The sequence below is a fragment of the Lampetra fluviatilis genome, chromosome 4 (assembly GCF_964198595.1).
Source record: "Lampetra fluviatilis chromosome 4, kcLamFluv1.1, whole genome shotgun sequence".
In the NCBI taxonomy this organism is placed as follows: Eukaryota; Metazoa; Chordata; class Hyperoartia; order Petromyzontiformes; family Petromyzontidae; genus Lampetra; species Lampetra fluviatilis.
In genome coordinates, this window is record NC_136278.1 from 29,396,867 (window position 1) to 29,418,019 (window position 21,153).

At 41.8% G+C, this 21,153-nt stretch overlaps 1 long non-coding RNA gene across 1 annotated transcript in view; it reads right to left on the reverse strand.

Annotated features, from left to right (window-relative positions):
* Nucleotides 1-19,149, reverse strand: part of LOC144931350 (uncharacterized) — a 159,031-nt gene extending 139,882 nt beyond the window's left edge. Inside the window, exon 1 of the long non-coding RNA XR_013636562.1 lies at nt 19,127-19,149. This is a non-coding gene — a long non-coding RNA (uncharacterized LOC144931350). The remainder of the gene's footprint in view (nt 1-19,126) is intronic.
* Between the last annotated feature and the right edge of the window lie 2,004 nt (nt 19,150-21,153).

Consider the following 21,153-nt stretch of genomic DNA (forward strand, 5'->3'; position numbering starts at 1 on the left):
GAGAAACTTAGTTTGTACAAGAAATGCTTATTTTCATGCAAGACTGTGAACTAATTGACGTTTCATCTTATCCATTTCAAATTTCCCATCTCTCCATTTTTGTCCCCATACTCCTTTTTCCTTGTGCATCTTTCACACTTGCACGTTGCCCATGGCAATGAGACTTAAGATTGCTCCTGCATCTTTTCTGTCCTCTCTTTCATACTAACTCTAACCCATAACCTTGTCAGAAATTCTAGGTCATTTCATGTACATTGTGAGCACAAAACACAATGCTAAACGCATCACATTTTATCAGAACATTCTGAACTGCTGCCAACACAGTCCTTGTTATATTTATTTATACATTACATGCTGAGTTGTTTTACTTTTGGGCTGACAATATGTTTTTATCACTATTGCAGTATTCGCTAATTCTTAATTTGTGATATGTCACTCAATGTGGTCTTACCTGCCTCCAAATTTTGCTGAAATGAAAAAAATATATGAGCAAAAATCAACCGTGTCTACCACATGGACACATATTTTAGACCATCGTAAAAATATCTAATGATTTACGTGGAATAGTTTTTTTGTGTATATTGAGGTCCCATATTGTATATGTAGTGCTCTTACCAATAACTGATGTGATGAGACTCAGATCGAAACCTGTCCAGAGTTTACTCACTTAAACAATTGCTATTTGATAACATTGGTCAGAAAATCATAATAGGCCGCTGGTCTAAAATGCGTTTTATCCATATGTGAAGATGGGACGAAGTTGCACTATTATTTGCTTTCATCCATAATGCTCCATATCAAAGCATGATGAGTGAATGTTATAACTAGGATGTATAACATTAAAGTATTGCTTATCTCTCTCTCTCTGTTTGACTCCTTTAGTATGAAACACAATCCATTTGAGCCTGAAGAGTTGAGAGCCCTTTAGACATGGCCTGAAACATCTCCATTAAGTTCCCTTAAGTGGTTTGGTTAGGCAATTGCGAGAGTAAATGCTTTTCAACGGCACAAGTATAGAGGGTTTAGGTTAATCGCCTGCGTCTAGTACATCTCTCATAAACAGCAATTAAATTAGATGGCCCTTTTCGTCCTCCTCTCCCCAAATTCACCTAGGCTGTTCCCCTGTTTAACAACATGAATCATTCGTATTGGCAGAATTGAAGTCCTGAGCAAAACGCTCATATAAATCTTCACCACGGACCCCGAGTGCATGATACCAAGCTATGCCACAGTGGATAATCTGCAGTGAAATGGGCTGTCTTTATACATTTTATGGCCTATTGGTGCGGAGGAGGTCACCACGGTGCTTCAGCCATTAGTTCAGCTGTCAGTGGGGCTCGATCATTCCACTCTCATTAGTAACCCCCCTTTACCTGCCACGGGCTGAGCACAGGGTCCTCAAATTAAACTGCCACAAGGCGGCTTTGTTTTACACGTTTCAGCTTATTCTGCAGCAGCGGTTGTAACCTTATGCTGCCACATAATAGGCTTTGAACCTTGGACGCTACAAGGTAATGAATTAAATGCACAATGTTTCTATGCAATTTTTAACAACATTGTGCAAAAAAAAAAGTTTCATTACACTGTTATTTGGTGAATGATGATTAAATATGTTCATGTTGTATTTGGCGGGGGGAGGGGGGGTTGTGGAGATGATGTGCTGGAATGGTTAGCACACTGGAATTGCAACCCAGAGAACGTCAGTTCAATTCGATTACTCGGTGCGGCAGTTGAAATAATGCGAAATAACACCAAAATTAGGTGATTGGCATGTTGTATATGGTGGGGTAAAGTGTGGATACTCCCTCCTCTACCAATATGTTTTCCCCCTTCAACCAGCAGTGGCATGAACAAGGCAATTGTAGGACTGCACCTTCATCTATTGCTGGGTGTGGATTTGATAAGAGGGTTGAGCTAGAAAGAAAAATGCCATGGTTCCCCCTACTACCATACTCAGCCCTGCCACTGTCCGCAGGCAGGCGTCCTCCAAATGTCAGAAACACCACATACAATTTATTTTTAGTTTATCTGTTCAATCTTAATTTTAGAACTTTCGTGGCTGCAGGAATTATTATTTGTTTCTTTCGGTTAAGTCACGTCTAAAGATAAAATAATAAATTAAATTAAATAATAGAATACGACGTTTCGATTGCAACACAAGCAATCATCACCTGATGCAATCGAAACGTCGTATTCTATTATTTAATTTAATTTATTATTTTATCTTTAGACGTGACTTAACCGAAAGAAACAAATAATAATTTATCTGTTCATTTAAAGTGGCAGTTTGTAAAAAAATAAAAATCGTTCCGCTTTTTTTCTTCTGAATTTCTGCCTTGCATTAACCTAAATGTCTGCAATCATTGGCATTACAAATGCCAGTCGCATGACATCAATAGGTTTTACGTGAGAGCCGTTGCTTTGTGTAAAGCTTCCTGCGGGCATTGTGTTTCGTATGGGCCAGAGGTGAGGAATCAAGGTAAGGTCTCCACGTGTTCTTATATCGTTCCATACGATTTCTCACCACACAAGGGAAACATGAATCCTCACCGGAAGAAAACAGCGAGGACACACACCTTTTCGAGACGACTGGTGAAATAAATAATCGCAGTTTAACACGTAGGAGGCTTTCCCGACCAATATCATCCATAAAAGGGTGTTTTTGGGTTAGATCGCGTAAATATATAAATGTGTCGTTATACCCACATGCGCATAATGCAAGAGTGCAGAAGTGTGGTCACCACATCTACGCCTCTATGTAAGGATCGAAACAGGTGGACTTCTCCACAAATCTGGCTGTCGCCTGATGAAGCTGGTTGTAATTACTGGCGAAACGTCGTACTCAGATTGTAAATGTGTGTAGCTTGGCTCTCCAACACACCGGTGTGCTGTACTAGTGACGAATTGGCACGTTCTGTTTACGTGACAACCCTTACTAGTTGGCTGTGTCGGGTGGTGGCGGGTTTAACGACACATTTAGATATTTACGCGATCTAACCCCAAAAAAACCTCTACTAAAAAAATCCAGTGTGTATATTAAGACACCTCAGGCAAGAATTTGCAGTCCTTGTATATGTTAGGTCTAAACAAAAAAAAACAGCAAATGTTATATTTTAAAAGTTCAACCTGAGATGCCAAGGTTCCGCAGATCGTGTTCCTTGTTGTTTCTCCAAGCTAAGAGTAAATAAAAAAAACCTAAAACGCTGACACCTCACCCCAGGGTGGACCAGTCGCGATAGAGTATTACGCCAATGCCTGAACATGGCTAAGGGACATCTGGAACCGGTTTAGAGAAGTGGCAGGAGAGGATCCGGGCAAATGCGCTGCCAAAGTTGTGCATTGCCATTCGAATCTAGGCCACTTGCATAACCACTCTGCGTTTTCAGCCGAAGATCGGTAGTCGAGACGCCTGTATATTGGACGCAGAAGAAACAGAATCAGGGAGACTTGGAAGAATCGCTGTCCTGAGGGCTGCCAAGGGTATTACATTCAGGCCTGGCACTCAAACCTTGCCAGAAGGATTTGAAGCAATAATAAATATATATATAAAGTCAAAAATCACACTCGCTGATATGATTGGCACAAGCCAGTTTTACTTATCACTATGAGGTTAAATACAATACGATTATAACTGATGTTTTCAAAAAGCCCCACACCCTCACAGCCACGTGTGCCTGCCCCACAACACTCCCCAAAGCATCACCCCGCTACCGCGTGTCTCTCTCACTGACAACGTCCGTCCTCGTGTGTAGTAATAGCCCGAACTGACTCGTTGGTGTTCCTCCATTACGCTGTACCCTTCGCGTTCACTGACCCAACCCTTGCTGACCGTACGCTGTCACGTCTCGTTTTTTTTCTTTAAAAAAAATAAATTTTCAACAGCAATTCTTCTTCTTCTTGGTTCTTTCGGTAAAGTCACATAGAAGGGAAAAAATAAAATAAAAAAAATAAAACAGAATATTATTATATTATTTTATTTTATTACGTAATTATATTATTTTATTATGCTTTATTTTTATTATTTTATTATTTCCCTTCTACGTGACTTTACCGAAAGAACCAAGAAGATGAATCTCTGCAGTCACGAAAACTTTAAATAGCAATTCTTCTGGTAAAAAAGTAATACCAGATATTTACCCAGTGGTTGCTGCTGTGGTGTAGTGATCGCCCATTTGAGACTCGCAATCTAGAGGTCGCGAGTTAGAGTTGACCTCCCTGTGAGGCAGTTGGAGGAATGTCCAACTCGGCAGCATGAATGGGTACCCCAGAGTTTGTCGCTCGGCAGGGTTGCATGTCAGGAGGTAAGGTCACCTCTGGTCAGAATAGAAGAGTAGGCCGAATACAACTGAGGAGCTATTTAAGAGCTCCCTGTTGTGGTGGGCCCTTCTGCCAGCAGTGGCGTGAGAAAGCAATTGCAAATCCTGGACCTTCTTCACTTTAATAGCGGTAGAACAATGTCACGGCGGGGTTGCGATGCACGAACAAACCTGTTCCAAGGCCTGTGGATTTTGGCTGGGAAGTTGTATTGGGCAGGGTGACAGCGTGCGTCGCAAAGTGTAGATGTAGGAGAGCAAACTTGAGAGGAAGAAACTGAATGTGACCACAAAAGGCGGTGATTGCAGCAGCAGCAAGATTATAATTGGACCTCCAAGCAGCGTTCTTTATTTCTTTTTTCACGCATTTTGGACGTGAATGCTATCACTAGAGCATAGTCGTGGGCTGGGAGCACAATTCGCCATATGGTCTCTGAGACTTGTTAATATCTCACGCTGCCGTTCGAGTTTTCACTCGATAACTTCCGAGCATTAAATAGCGCGAGGCATATGATGGCCGATCTTGGGCACACGTTAAGCTTGGCGGTGACTCTGGCATCCAATGACCTTTCTTGTCCTGCACACTGTGGGCGGGAAGCGAAAGCCGTCGAGAGTGCGTGGTGCGTCAGGGTTATCATGCGCCACGAGAGAACAGACTTTCCGAGTGTTGCTGTACGTATGCACGCGTGCACGTACGTTGAACTTCTTTCGCACCGCACGCAGCCCAAGCCGTACGCACATCGGAGGTGAAGGACAACAAACGAACACACAAAAGGCAGTTGCTGCATCTCGAAAACAGCACTCTGGCGAGGAGTTTCATTTTAATGTGAACCATTGGTGTCAGAGACTGCTGGACTAACCACTGCCAAAATTAGCACCATATTAAATTCCAAGTGGACACTGCAATATGTTTAGGCGACGAACACTGCATTGTGTAACGTGTTGGTTATTCATATGGGCGCTTTGCTCTGCGCGCACACTAATTAGGTACGCAGCGCTGCTGGTGTTTCCAAATACAAAGGTAAACTTGACCATAATAGAGTTAACCTGTGAAGTTGCAACAAACAGTTGCTCATTTGAGTCGTAATAACCTGTCACTCGCTGTGTGCATTCTTGAAAACGATCGGACAGGCTTAATTAAGGCATCCCTTAACAGCTGGCAAGTAGATCACCGTATGCCTGGATGAATGCAGAGATCACAAATGACTGGTAAAATAAAGTTTACCAGCACGGTGTTATGGGGATTTAGTTATTGAGGCTTTCAAAGTCAAGCATTCAATGACGTGGGAATATAAATACGAGATGAAAAAAAACGTGCACACTCGCGTAAACATGGTAAACGTGGTAATGACGTGAGTAAAAAGGGATTCTTTGAGGTCACAAAGCATTCTCAAAACACCAGGAAATCGGTACTTGAATCAATAAGGACTGCCGCTCGTATTTAAAATCAGAATATGTATATATATGCTGAAAGAATCCGAAGAGCTATGAAGCTTTTTTTCACAGATGTCCACTATAAGAGAAATGCAGTGGCTACATTTGTGCCATACGCACATAGATCTTGAGTTGAAGTTTCAACGTCACTTCTTACTCAAACGAGCCGAACCGCTTCGATGGGATCTGCACTCAAAACGTTCTTTTTGCAAGGCTTGTGCCAAATGCTGTTGTCACCTGGTCAGATTCACGAAACTGGACTTTAGTTTAGTTGCCGTTTAATTGATCCTGTGAATAAAATAATAGAGGCAAAGGCTTGTTATGTATTATCACTGAGAGGAAAAGATGATCTTAACATTGTAACCAACAGGCCTTATTAATTAAATACTAAAGGTTTACGTGACACATAACGACCCTCCCATCTCCTTCTGTTAACCTGAAGTGTGGTCAGAATGTTATGGCAGGGGCCTGGATTTGTAGGCCGACATCATTGGCATTAACAATTCACATTCTCCACGGTAAAGGCGGCCTGACTCGCACAACATCCATCCCTCTGAAAGTGTGTGCATCACTCTACTGCACTCTTCAGGGTGCCCATGAAGGTGTGAGGTATGAGGTTAATCTTCGTGAAACCTTCCAACCTTCTGCAACTGCCCACCCCTCCCCCCGCAATACAGTTTTCCGTATAGATATATATGACACCAATACGTATACATAATTCAAAAATAATATTAGCAGTGTAATCTCTTTATTCCTGACTAATCTATATTTTCACGATCATGATATGAGCAAATAAGTGATTTACTCATTCTGAAAGAGAAACGAGAAAATAAAATTCCGTGATGAATAGATCACCGGGAAATATTTATGCTCTGACCATTATATCGGTCGACATTGAAACGCTATTATCCTACCCAAACCGAATACATTTTTCCTTGCTAGTACCTAGATGGAATAGGTGCAGACATGGGAATATGTTTCGAGAGGGATTTGAGATGTGCGCACACGTACGCGCTCACGTGTGCGCACACCTTTTCCCGCTCCATCATCGCCAGGCCGTTAGTGATTCTGTCATCAGATCTATCAAGCATTTGCTTTTCAATGCACCGCGCTATTATATTTCATAGCGCGATACATCTGCATAAATCAAAGCTATGCGAAAATGGCGTTTGTGACTTCATGCATAATTCAGCATCGGAAAGTTTTCTCGCGTGTTAATGCATTATACACTACAATAGCGCCGCGAGTGTGCGTTCCTCCGGCTTCGCTGCAATATTTAAAGGATACTCGTAAGAGCACTGCATTTTCATTAGCAAGACTGTTGTGACGTGGTGTCTTTACTGCAGCTACGTAAAAAAAAAACACACGAGTCCTCCAATATCATGCTAGCTGCATAGCGTCCGTCTACTTGACCAACTCGTATTTCTCATGATTTTCATTATAATTATCGTGACCTTTTGAGTAGCCGCTAGCAACGAGATCATAAAGCAACGGGTTTGTTTACGCGCATTTGCATGCACATTCGTTTGGGTATATATATATGTGTGGAGCAAGGCACAGGGTGTGTGGGAGGGAGGGAGTCAAAATATTCATTGTGTTAGGGCTTAAAAGATGTGAGATTCCTTGCGATTCGGTTAAAGAAAAAAAGAAAACAGCCCGAGGACAGCCACAGCAAGGGCATCCTAACGAAACAGAATTCCAAAATGCACGTGGTTTACACACCAAAATCGTAGGTAGCTTAGCAGACTTTGCATTAGAATAGAGCATAAACTTCTCACCCAGGTTCCTTTCACGTAGATGGAAATGTGCTCCATGCACGTGTCCATACACACGGGGAATGTAACAATGCATAAATGCATGGAGTAAAATCGACTCTTGGGCTCATGATGCATGCATAGAAATAGAATCGTGTGTGTGGGAATAGGATACGTTTGATTCACGCAGCTTGTGTGGAATCGGTTCACGTCAAATCGTCGCGTGAACGTTGACCGTGCAACGATGCCTCAATTAACAGTGATGCTAATGCATAGGGAATCGTGTGTGACAAATGGTTGCTTAAAATGTATTGCACGATATGCCAATGTTACAATTTGGCTAATGAAGCAAAAACAAAAGTGCAATTGGGACACAGAGAGAATGAGAACTGAAAACAAAGAAGATGGTAAAACGAGACGATAAACGTACGAATATGGAGACGATTAATTAAACAATTTGAGGATTTAATTGTTTTAAGGCTAATATTTACATAATCATGTCTGCTAAATGCATAAGGATGCGTCAAATCGCACATTAATGTTCATTCTTAAGCTCACAATGCCTGGCTTCAAATCACATGTGCAAGTGTCAATGTTTTTCGATTCATGCACGTCGTAGGCAATGGGTTTATGTCACCTCTGCTGCCACTGGAGAATCTATATAATTCACCACAATATTAAAACATTAATTCATTCCTGAACTGCGACCCTGATTCACGGCAATTCATCCAATCGCCGTGGTATGCATTACTACACCCCTAATCAGAGGTGTGGACTCGAGTCATGTGACTTGGACTCGAGTCAGACTCGAGTCATGAATTTGATGACTTGCGACTCGACTTGGACTTGCATAACAATGACTTTGTCCCACCTATGAGATGTGGACTCGAGTCATGTGACTTGGACTCGAGTCAGACTCGAGTCATGAATTTGATGACTTGCGACTCGACTTGGACTTGCATAACAATGACTTTGTCCCACCTCTGCCCCTAATGCACCTATTCTCCTGAAACCAAACTTTGCTTAAGCAGGGTCCTGATAAGACGGGAATTTCTGTGGGTCCAGCCTTGCATAGTGGTTATGCATAGAGGTAGCAGCCTACTGGGGATTAAACTGCCTTCATGCTATATAGGCAGTGGTAAGGGAAATGGCCTAAGTGATGGAACACGTGCACCAGGTAGGCCCTCCCTATCCAAGTAAGGCTCACGATTCCTTCACACTCGTTAAAAAAATTAGATTCAGCACACTCCAATTTATAGAATACCATCCCATTGCGGTACCTCCGCACCCGATAGCATGACAGCGGTTTTAATGAGCTCCCCACTTTTCTTGCCAGAGGGTGACACCTTCAGCTACAGCATTAGGCGGCTTCGATGCCTCAAGCAGCTGAGCCGAGGCCAACACACATTCGGTGTCAGCGCTGTGGGACACACTTGTTACCGACAGTTCAACTTTCTTCAAAACTCGGCTCTTTCTGCCACTGCAACCACATTTTTCGCACAAATTATTAATTGCGGCAGCGCATTTGTCAATATCGCAATGCAATACACGTGCTTCGAGGTCAAACGCCTTGCGTGCAGCCTATTTAATTAGTGTCTGTGTACACGAGGGTGTTACGGCCACTGTGTTTGAAATAAAATTACAGTATGTCAAAGTTTAACAACTCATGTGTCTTTATTACTGGCTATAAAGTCAAGGCATGGGATACGCCTGAGAGGGTATCTATCGCGTAGATCGAGCTATGAAATCAGCTCGTCTGAGGGTGCTGAGTGGATTGTTGAATGTCAAAATCGTGAAGGATGGTGATGACATGGAGAGGCCTCATAAGTTATCCAACACCAGTGAATGGATCATGGATGATTTTGATGATGACGATGATAATGATATGCTTTTGTGTTGAGCATTTTGAAGGGATTAGGCCAATTTGGTCAAGTTGGCCTTTCCCATTGCCATCCGTTATTCCGACGCGTGCCATAATTCCGTGGCCCGAATGTTCCGTGCAAATAAATGCATGGTCTGTTAGCTATTGGCTTAATTATTCTTGAATGATGGTGGGAGCGAGGTCACGTGACGCGTCACCTTTATCGGTAGAGAGCTCGCGTGTTTGTGTCGTTTTCTCTGTATTCAAGCAGCAGTGGGTTGATTACGTCGAATGATACTCATGATGACTGGCTATAAAAGTGTCAATATGTAAAGTGTGGCCCGTGGAGGGAGGAATGGGGCGCAGTTGCTCATGCATACGAGTACTCGTCTGGCATAGGATTCACGTATTTTCGTTTCATTCGGCATCTTTTCAACTCCGGGAGGCACACTGAGCAACAGCAAGGGCAGTGCAGGGGGCATCGCTAGGTCGTACAGCATCTTAACTCGGGTGAGGCTTACCGAGGAATGGCAAACTCTATTTGGCTGAGAGTTTGGTTCACAACTGCAGCACGTGTTTCGATCTATACAGCGCCTGCGCACCAGCTCGTTTCATCGCTCCATCTCCCCAGTGGACGTGGTTTCTATGATTGCCACTCCGTCGTTTATCTGGACCACCTACCATCATCGCTTCTAGTGATGTGTCCCGCACAAGCCCAAACTAAAATAGGAGACTATACACTCGATATTACTGCGACGGCTGAATACAAAAGTTTGTAATCATTACAAGCGACCAGATATGACGAATGGGTCACATACACAAACAGCGACAACAAAAATGTAACAAAAGCTAAAACATGTGCCAAGCAGCATGGCACTGCATGCTGGGAATCAATCTTAGAGGTAAACACAAAACGGTGGATAATCAAAGGCACTCATAAACACCGTAGTGACCTCTACGGAACAGTGTCTTTGTAGAGATATATCGCGAGAACCGATGGGCATTGGTCAAGAGTGGTGACGGAATGACAGCTAAAGGAGGGAACGCGCCAGAGTGTACGACGACCAGAGACATGGAGCAAAAAATGAGATCAGCTCATGTGCTGGAGTGAGATGGTTCGTGACATCGGCAGGACCTTTAGGGGGGACTTCAATCAGCAGCGGAGAGCCAATGGCTGCAACTGCTGCTAATGATGCTGGCAATGATGATGTTGTTGGCGGCTGATTTACAATCAATGAGCCACGTCCCTATGGTGCTGACGAGTCTTACAATAGGAAAATCACATTTCACTTCCCACCGGGTGTTGCTCATCAGTAACCAGGCGGTGGTATCTTTCCAACCCCAAAGGGTTTATGGGGCTGAGTCAACCCTAGAAGGGATACTAACTCATAATCACACAATGAGCCCACATCCATACAAAGTGAGCGGTATCCTAGCCATGCACATAAACACATTAGCCACGTATGCTGCTTCTAAACAACATTTTATCTAATAATAGGGGTTTTCCCCTTATTTCTTGCAACAAAACTGAAACCTTTTAACGAAGATTAATGTCTGCATTAACCACAATACTTGCAGTCAAAATGCAAACAAAAAAACACACTATGATAATATATTCATTGTCCTTGAAACTGATTGGTCCACACCAAGGGACGGCTTTCTTTTGAGCCTCGACCCAATTGGTGCTCGACCAGAGGACGCCAATAGGCGTACAGCTCAAAGACAACGCCACTATCAAAGTAACGAGGGCTCGGGATGAGTATATACATTATCTGCATATCTGTTAAATGTTGGAGGCAGGAACGGGCAATTTGTTTCAATGCTACTTTGGCTACCAGCTAACAATGGGATGACGATCCCCTAGGGGGAAGATTAAAGTCTGTTCCAGATCAAACAGTGTCACTGTTTCAGCCCGAACTGCCACATCACTCACTGCGTTATTGACGCACACACAGACACTGTTTTTAAATTAGGTCAGCACTGATGAGGCGCTGTATTACTTGGTTAAAAGCACTGCGCGTGTGTGTGTGTGTGACCAGATTTGTAAAACTGAATTGTCACTGGTCACAAAGTCTTATTTGTTGCAGCATCTCATTATCTAGAGTAGAGTATATATGATGTTTATTATTTATTTTTATTATATATTTTTTTACCTACGTGACTATTACCGAAACGACCTAAGAGTATGAATCCTTGCAGTCACGGAAGCTTCAAATCTAGAATTACATTATATGGTTTCATTTTCTACATTTTACAATAAGAATACAAGAATGCCCTTTATTTATTTAGGAAAATCAATTGACCCTCAATAATAATCTTTTTTCAGGAGGGTACTGCATTGGGATGTTTGACTAATTCTATTAATTAGTTTAGGAGTAAACCTTCCACGACCACAATTTGGTAACATCCAAAGCACCACACAGATGGTATACGATATTCTTAGGTTTTTTCGGTAAAGTCACGTAGGTAAAACATCAAAATTAATAAAAATAAAATAAAAATCACGACGTTTCGGAGGCAACACAAGTCTCCGTCATCAGGTGGGACCGTCACAGCCAGATTAGCTGCCAGATTAGCTGCTAATCTGGCTGTGACGGTCCCACCTGATGACGGAGACTTGTGTTGCCTCCGATTAGCTGCTAATCTGGCTGTGACGGTCCCACCTGATGACGGAGACTTGTGTTGCCTCCGAAACGTCGTGATTTTTATTTTATTTTTTATTAATTTTGATGTTTTACCTACGTGACTTTACCGAAAAAACCTAAGAATATGAATCTTTGCAGTCACGAAAGCTTCAAATCTAGAAGATGGTATACGACTCTATTTCTGTACTAACATTGCCTCACCACCACACAGTGTATGCATGCGTATTTAAATGCCCTACATTTTAGCATAAACACATTCCTGCGGAGGGAGCTGGTAGGAACGTTGGGTTGCTCAATCAATGGCCAAGGTCAACGGCGGCGTGGTGTATTGCGCAAATATGCCCGACTGTGAGGGCGGGCACAAGCCGGCGTGAGTAGGTTAAACGTTGAGTTTTATAAGGGCACCACGGGGTGACCAGCCCCTCCCCACCCAGCCCCACCCCTCCCACCCTTCGTGTGAGTGTATCTCCTTTTCTGACTCCTCTTCTGTTTTGTATTTTGTTAAATTCTCAGTGGAGCTGGGTTCCATAATTTCCATATTCCGAATTCTTTTTTTTTAATGATTGAGGAATAATTTTATGAATGAGGTATTTCACTTTTGTTTAAACATCTTGTAAACAGGTCCACAAAATTCCAATCCAACAAGCTGGTCTTCAATTATTTGACAACGTGCACGGTTATTGCATCTGGTCTGGGAGGTCCCCGTTCTAACATCAGCTGCGGTTGGGAATGAAGTTCAGGTTACTGGGTTCATAGCAGAGCATGCTAATCGCTCAGCCACCACTATCTCAGGAAATACTATTGTTAGATATTCAACATCAATATCTGACATTATTACACCGTGTAACAAACATTTTTTTTGTTCCTGGGTAGTAAGTATTATTTTATAATTGCTTGTGCCTCAAAAGTACAGAAAATTGCAATTATTCCCCACAACTTTTGCTTTTGTGACCAGGACAGTGAAGTTTTGAAATGTACCTCTTTTCAATGAGAAAACGTGTGCATTTGTGTTATTCCTTCACGTAAAATCCTGGTCAAAAAAGCAAAGTTTGTGGAGAATAAAAGCCGTTTTCTATTCTGTAAGAGGCATATTCTTGGGTCTTTTGGTAAAGTTACGTAGATAGGTTCAAAGAAAATAACAAAAAATAACATAAGCAATTAGAAAATAACACTTACTACCCAGAAACAAAAATTGTGTTCCATAGTGTTATCATTGTTAAAATTTTAATTCTAAACGTACGGGCTTACATTGTTTATTCAATAAAAACAAGGTCCATATCTAGTATAGAAGCCACCTTAGTGGGAGACATTTCAACTAATTGTTTGGTTACTAATGTTCAATTAAACCTAGTGATTACCCTCACATGCCATTAGCAGTGATTTTCTGCTGTTACCTTTGCGCTTGAGGTGATTGATTTTTTTCTAAATTGAAATAGGTCAGGCAGAGAAGCGGTAATTTCTGTTCCATTATTTTTTTCATAAAGTTATAATCAAAAATCAAATTGGCACAAAACATAAAAAAATTCACCCGTTTGTCATACTGTCAGAATCCCTTTACAATACCACAATTGATTGTAGTTTAGCGATGAATATTTTTAATTTCCACAGCTCTGGAATGAAATGAATGAACAGCCATTAACCAGAACACGCAAAAGATAAAGGAGAAGCCGCGCAATTGCCTGCTCATGCCACTGCTGGAGGAAGGGCCCCCACTAAAGGGAGCTGTAAATTACCCCTTTCAGATGGCATTTTAGCCTCTTATTCCATGCTGGCAAGACGTCTTAGGAGAAGTATGAGCACTCATACGTTACCACAACCACACCACAATCAGCCTGTCGGGGGTGGGATTTAAAAAAAAAACTGCCCATTGTGTCAGCAGATTGAATCGAACTAGAGACCTCTGGATGTCGAGTCCAGTGTGCTAAACATGACATCAATTGGAACAACATCGTGACATAAATAATTACCATCATCATCACTTCCTGCATGCAATAAGAGCGACCCTCTCGTTTGATACGCGGTTGTTATTCTTTGAATCTCACAAATGACGCAACTGCACGCCCGTAAATTATTTCCCTTTTAAATGACACTCCCATGGGACTGTCAAAGTCATCGCATCAAGTGCAATACTCAGATTACTTACAGGAACACGTCCATAAAAACACACGCAGAATGTAATAAGAAATCCATTACATGGAGCACTGCGAGAAAATTAATAATGGATGCTTTCGTTTACAAATTAATAATTTAATAAAGCACACAACAATGTTGCAATACACCTTACTCGCATAGGCGTGTTAGTATAAAGGAAGCACGTAATATATTACTCCACTGATGCTACGCTTTGGTACCCTTTACACTTATGGCTATATATATTTTACAGGATTACAACAATTACACGATGGCAAGAAATTGAAATTGTTAATAGATTCTACATCCTTCCAGCTGAGATTAGATTTGTCCTAGGGCTGGCGTCTGAGATTGACAGGCCTAAAATCCCTCCACAAAGTGGAGACCCTGAGGACATTATGCCCTGAACCTTGCTAAAACAAATTATCTGCAGCGAAATACTGAATAGACTCTTACAGATGTAGCTACTAACTTTAAAGTACATATGTTCAAATTCCCTAAATTGTAGGAAACCTCTATAAACAAATACTTGATTTTTGTATTAAAATTATAATCTGTTTAGAGTAAAAAAAACATTCAAGACGATTAGTATAATAGAGTAAAACATTACATTTTCTGTCCTTCACGTAGAATGCCAAGGGTTGCAAAATTGCTAAAAAGTAACCTCTTTCAGAAATAGAAAATTGTTAAAAGTCAATAAGGTCACGCTACACATTAGGGCTCTCCACACAATTGCAGAGATGTTGATACATGTGAGTTGCTGCAGAAACGGGACGTGTATTGCACAGAAATTGGGCAATCGGCAGAGCCAATACATTCCATCATTGGTATAAAAAAAAAACAATGAGCATAGATATTTATAAGTATTCTTTTTAGCGCCAATATCCCCTTTGGTGGTGAAACATAATCTTTATAAATACCAAAACGAGTTGATATTTGGAATGTTATTTTGACTACATTTCAATGGAAGATTATTTAAAACCTGCAAAATGACTTATGAATATATATTATTTGGCAAAAAATTGTCATATTCACTCCATTAGCTTAAATTCAACATTAGCATATCATAATTCCAATAAGCTCAACACATTTGTTAATCACCAAATATGTTTTGGTGGGGCACCGCGGTGGTGAGATGTAAGCTCCCTCGCCAGGTATGCAGGAGGTCTTGGGTTCGATTACGACCCTGACGTCTGCATATCTTTCCTGTTCTCCCCGTGTTTGTGTGGATTTTTCTCGAATAAACTCTATTCTGACTTGCTGGATTTTGTCCTGTTGATGCTTGATGCAGTTCCAAGTGAAATGTCGCGTGTTCAATTGATACATTTTGTTAGCTCACCGGTGAAGCTGAAACGATAATAAATTACGATAATAAAGCCGAAAGACCCAATGAATATGAATTCCTGCAGTCACGAAAGCTTTAAGTCAAGTGTTTGGTGATGTCACATGGTGGAATGTTACACGACACAAATTTGCCTAGATCATTACGTGGTCCAAACGAAAAATAGATTTTTTTGTTTTCGTGTCAGAAAATGAAACATTTGTGAGCAGGATAGGCTGCAAATATTTCACAACTCCTTTGTAAAGTGATAATTTTGTTTTTATTATATAAGCATAAATTAGGTTAACATATTGATCTCTGTTAGACATTCTATTTTCCTGACTTTTAAAGATTATTATTTTTTTAATCTGAAAAATTGATGGAAATGCAATGACTAATCTTGCCCATTGTCACGGCGCTATTTTACGACACAGTACAGCATACAATCCAGGCAAGTTGGTAAACTCCATTACCTTACTTAATAAATCAATCAAATCATGTTTTGAATGGTTTCAATACACTGGAATATTAGGTACATCATCAGATATCCAGCTGTGTGTGTATATATAGTACTGGCGTATCATGGCTAAGGGGCCGTCCATAAATGACGTCACGCACCTGGGGGGGGGGGGTCAGACATTCGTGACGATGTGTGACGATTTGGGGGGTTGAGAAATGTGACGTCACATCAAAATGCGCAACTTTAAATAAATATAGACAACACGTTCTACTTAATTAAATAGACGTTCTAATAAATGTTTTCTCCTACAACATCAGAGTGCAGCGCCACATTAAACACGCACTAGAATGACTATAGTTTAAAGCAATTTGAAGCATGTTTTATATTTTTGGTAGGGGGGCAGAGCTTTGTGACGTCATATTTGAGGGGGGGTCTGACTTTTTGTGACGCCGTGTGACGAAGGGGGGGGGGGTCAAAAATCGTCAAAAATCGTCAAAAATCGCGTGACGTAATTCATGGATGGCCTCTAATTTAAGCTATTGACATATTCTATATCGAAAACAATTAATGTATATCCCTTCGTTATCCATTGGCATGGCAGCCATTGGGTATGTTTGACCAAACGTCACCTTGCTGGTCAGTGTGAGTGCATGATATCTATGCACATATACTTTAGTGCCCTATATGCTGGGGCATCTGAAAGCTCTCTACATCACATCTCATCTCAGGGGCAACCCCGCATTGGCAGCTGCCCCTGCGATCACAAGGTGACTCAGCCACTGGCCTGCCAACGGGTATTAGTCTCCCAGCAGGATAGGATTATTGGTATGCGGTGATTTGGTATGTGGTGATTGGTATGTGGTGATTGGTATGCGATGATTTGGTATGTGGTGATTGGTATGTGATGATTGGTATGCGGTGATTTGGTATGTGGTGATTGGTATGTGGTGATTGGTATGCGATGATTTGGTATGCGGTGAATTGGTATGTGATGATTGGGATGCGATGATTGGTATGTGGTGATTGGGATGCGATGATTGGTATGTGGTGATTGGGATGCGATGATTGGTATGTGGTGATTGGTATGCGATGATTTGGTATGCGGTGAATTGGTATGTGATGATTGGGATGCGATGATTGGTATGTGATGATTGGGATGCGATGATTGGTATGTGATGATTGGGATGCGATGATTGGTATGTGGTGATTGGTATGCGATGATTTGGTATGTGGTGATTGGTATGTGGTGATTGGGATGAGATGATTGGTATGTGATGATTGGGATGCGATGATTTGGTATGTGGTGATTGGTATGTGATGATTGGTATGTGGTGATTGGTATGTGATGATTGGTATGTGGTGATTGGTATGTGGTGATTGGTATGTGATGATTGGTATGTGGTGATTGGTATGTGGTGATTGGTATGCGGTGATTGGTATGTGATGATTGGGATGCTATGATTGGTATGTGATGATTGGGATGCGATGATTGGTATGTGATGATTGGTATGTGATGATTGGTATGTGGTGATTGGTATGTGATGATTGGGATGCGATGATTGGTATGTGATGATTGGGATGCGATGATTGGTATGTGATGATTGGTATGTGATGATTGGTATGTGGTGATTGGTATGTGATGATTGGTATGTGGTGATTGGTATGTGGTGATTGGTATGCGGTGATTGGTATGTGATGATTGGGATGCAATGATTTGGTATGTGGTGATTGGTATGTGATGATTGGTATGTGGTGATTGGTATGTGGTGATTGGTATGCGGTGATTGGTATGTGGTGATTGGTATGCGATGATTTGGTATGTGGTGATTGGTATGCGGTGATTGGTATGTGGTGATTGGTATGCGGTGATTGGTATGTGATGATTGGGATGCGATGATTTGGTATGTGGTGATTGGTATGTGGTGATTGGTATGTGGTGATTGGTATGCGGTGATTGGTATGTGGTGATTGGTATGTGGTGATTGGTATGCGATGATTTGGTATGTGGTGATTGGTATGCGGTGATTGGTATGTGGTGATTGGTATGTGGTGATTGGTATGCGATGATTTGGTATGTGGTGATTGGTATGTGGTGATTGCTATGTGGTGATTGCTATGCGGTGATTTGGTATGTGGTGATTGGTATGTGGTGATTGGTATGTGGTGATTGGGATGAGGTGATTGCTATGCGGTGATTTGGTATGTGGTGATTGGTATGTGGTGATTGGTATGTGGTGATTGGTATGTGGTGATTGGTATGTGGTGATTGGTATGTGGTGATTGGTATGCGATGATTTGGTATGTGGTGATTGGTATGCGGTGATTGCTATGCGGTGATTTGGTATGTGGTGATTGGTATGTGGTGATTGGTATGTGATGATTGGTATGCGGTGATTGGTACGTGGTGATTGGTATGTGGTGATTGAATCTTAATTTGGAGCTTTCGTGACTGCAGGAATTATTCTTTGGTTCTTTCGGTAAAGTCACGTATAAAGATAAAATAATAAATTAAATGCTAGCATACGACGTTTCGATTGCAACACGAGCAATCATCATCAGGTATAAATGAAATAGAAACACAAATCTAGTATACTCAGAAATGGAATGTAATACAACAGAGAGTCGGATAACATAACAGTCAACACCCTACCTGGTTGATTACATTCTTCCTGAGAATGCTACATTTGAGAGAGAGATTAAACACAGAACGGTGCGTTAATCACTGCACCAATGCTGCCCCCAATTTAGACAATTATATCAGAACACATTATTCCAGATATACACACAGAGGATTGTCTGGTTTATTTTCTAACCTGACATTATAATCTCTGTATATATATTACCTTTCATAAGCACTAATAAATATGTATGCGCACACATAAAATGCAAAGTTCAAGTCATTGTGCATTATATTGTGAATCACCTAACCTCATTCCTTATATTACACATTTCGTGGGCTACCGGTTAGAGTCGCCACGTATTCATCACTGCTTTGTATTCGTGCCATTATCTTTAAACGTTAGCCTCGAGACTTATCCACGAGTCTGTGAAATGGCAGTGATAATTTCAGACGTGGTCGAGTATGTGTTTGTTCGTTGGTATATCACTGCAAAAAGCATTCCCGTCATATGCACTCGTATTCAAGTTAAAAACAACACCTTTTTTTTAAATTGCGATTCGGGTCTCTTAAAGTTCGTGTTTCATGTACCTTATGTTGAATTTCTTTCGCACCGCACGGAACCAACCGCGCTAATCGGAGGGAGCATTGCTTGTGTCGTCGTTTGGAGACAATGGGGGGGGGGGTTCAGGAGGGGGGGCCGGGAGGGGGGGGGCCAATGGAAATCTCGCCGCCTGTTTCTGTCTCGCAGCATCTTCAGGGCCTTGCTGACTCTTCGCCCTCCTTGTTCGAGATCGTGCGCATCAAAGCGGCACGCATCTCCTCCTCCTCCTCCACGTCCTGATCTGTGTGCTTGTGTGCGTGCGTAACAACGCCACGTTTGGTATTCCTCCCGCATCCGTTTCGAGACACGTGCCCAAACTACCCGAGTAGCAGCCCTTGGAAGTGTACAACACAAAACACTGCACGTGAAATTAACCTGATTTTTTTTTTAATGTGTTCGTGCCGTTTATAATGTTACGTCAATGCGATCGCCGCGCTCTCAGTATGCACCGAGGAAATGGGTGCTGCCAACAGCGATTCCTTGCTGTTTTCCGTGTCCAGTAGGTGTCAGATGTACACTACGGGAGCTTGATCAGTTTCAAAGGGGGGGGGGGGGGTGGCAGTGCGTGCAGACACGTACGCTATGGTACATCGGGACGTGTGTACAGAATTCTAAACGTAGCAATGTCTTAAGAAATCCGGTAGCAGGTCTTTTTCGCTGCCTTTTTCATTTTTTTTGTGGTGCAAACAGTTTATATTTTATGTATTTAAAAAAATAAAATTCCCTTGTCAGAGGCTCAGGTTAGAACCTTGAGAGACCTTTTCTCCTTTATCATCATTATTATTATCAGCCATGGTCAAATACCTGCTAGATGGAGGCCTCCTATGCAGGTTGCGATGCAACAACCCGCATAGTACCTGCACATAAACTGATTCCATCACTCCATCTCCTCGGTTGATGTCCTCTCTTGCTCCTTTAGTGTATCGTATTTGTTTTTTTGCTGTATTTAGCTTCAACCTTTCTTCATTTATTATATGCTGTGAACAGGAATATTGACTCCCAGTGACAAGTTATACGATCACTTCGAGATGTTGCCTGTGCCAAAAATAAACAAACAACCATGCACCAGTAGGGTACGGAAAAGATATGAATTGGCACAGTTGCTGCAATTTTTTTTTATCAAATTGCTTTATTTATTTCAATGTTCATAATATAAGTTTTTGGGTTAGATCGCATGGATATAAGTGTGTGTTGTTAAACTCGCCACCACCCGATACAGCCAATTAGCAATATTTGTCACGTGAACAAAACGTACCAATTCGTTAAGGAACGAAACAGGTGGACTTTTCCACAAATCAGGCTGTTGCCTGATGAAGCTAGTTGTAATTACTGGTGAAACGTCGTACTCAGAGTGTAAATGTTGTGGCTTGGCTCTCCAACACACCGGTTAGTGCTGTACAAGGGACGAATTTGCATGTTCTGTTTACGTGACAACCCTTACTAAACAGCTGTGTTGGGTGGTGGCGAGTTTAACGACACATTTATAATTACGCGATCAAACCCGAAAAAAAAAAAACCTGTACTCGTACAACTCCTGCAAGTGGGGGATACAAGTCAATGTCTCTGTCGACGCTAACAGTGGATGGTAAAAGACGGCTGTAGCGATCCCAGACTGCACAGGTGCAGAAACCTTCAATAACTCACGCAGCTCTCTCTTCCTCTAGGGTTCCCTCTCGGCTTCGTTCTTGACACCTGGAAGTGTATTTCTTTTAACTTTGGAAGTGTTTCCAAAGCATATTTTCCTAAAACATATAAAGGCACACACACACGCGCACTTAAACACAAACCTAAAATCTCTAGGCCTGATTCATCGGCGTGTCTCAAATGTGTCACTTCACAATATGCAATTGTATTAATTTGTATATTAGTTAGTTTTGTTGTGACTAACCTGCTCGTCGCTTTTTGTTTGCCATATATTCCAACAAGTTTTGTGCATTGACTCTACAGTCCTCTGACTCAGTTTCTTTATACACTGTGCTGCTGCTGCTTCATTGCCAATGGAATAGTTTGGGAT